The sequence below is a fragment of the Trichomycterus rosablanca genome, chromosome 4 (genome assembly GCF_030014385.1).
Source record: "Trichomycterus rosablanca isolate fTriRos1 chromosome 4, fTriRos1.hap1, whole genome shotgun sequence".
In the NCBI taxonomy this organism is placed as follows: Eukaryota; Metazoa; Chordata; class Actinopteri; order Siluriformes; family Trichomycteridae; genus Trichomycterus; species Trichomycterus rosablanca.
Window position 1 is genome coordinate 23,897,626 of NC_085991.1, and position 527 is coordinate 23,898,152.

Below are 527 nucleotides of genomic sequence, written 5' to 3' on the forward strand. Positions count from 1 at the left end.
GTGCTCAGGTGGAACAGTCAGACCATCTTCTTCACTGCTTAATGATATGTTCAGCTCACACTCATCCACACTGCTGTCCTCTCTCAGTATGTCCATCAATTCTGAGTCCATTTCTGCACACTGTTAGAAATGAGAGACAAAGTGATAAAAGAGTACTGAGGAAAAGAGGAGTATTCACCTTAGAACTCCTGATGCATTTTAATGCATTTACAAATTAATTAGTAGCTATTGGTTGTATTGTACAGTACATTTACATTTTCGTTATTAAGCAGACACTTTTATCTACAGCGACTTACAGAAGTGCTTCCACAGTTTTTATTAGAGTTAAAACTGATTCAGCTTTTAGCTACATACTATATTTTCTACAGAGACATTTCCACAGTTCTCAATTAAGCAAGCCAGAAATAGGCAGTGCGCCCAGTGATTTCCTTTGTGATTTACATTTATTATGTGCAATTTTAAAAAGTGAAAATAAATAAGCACAGACTTTTAGTTACCCGTAACATCTGCACAAAGTACAGACAGAG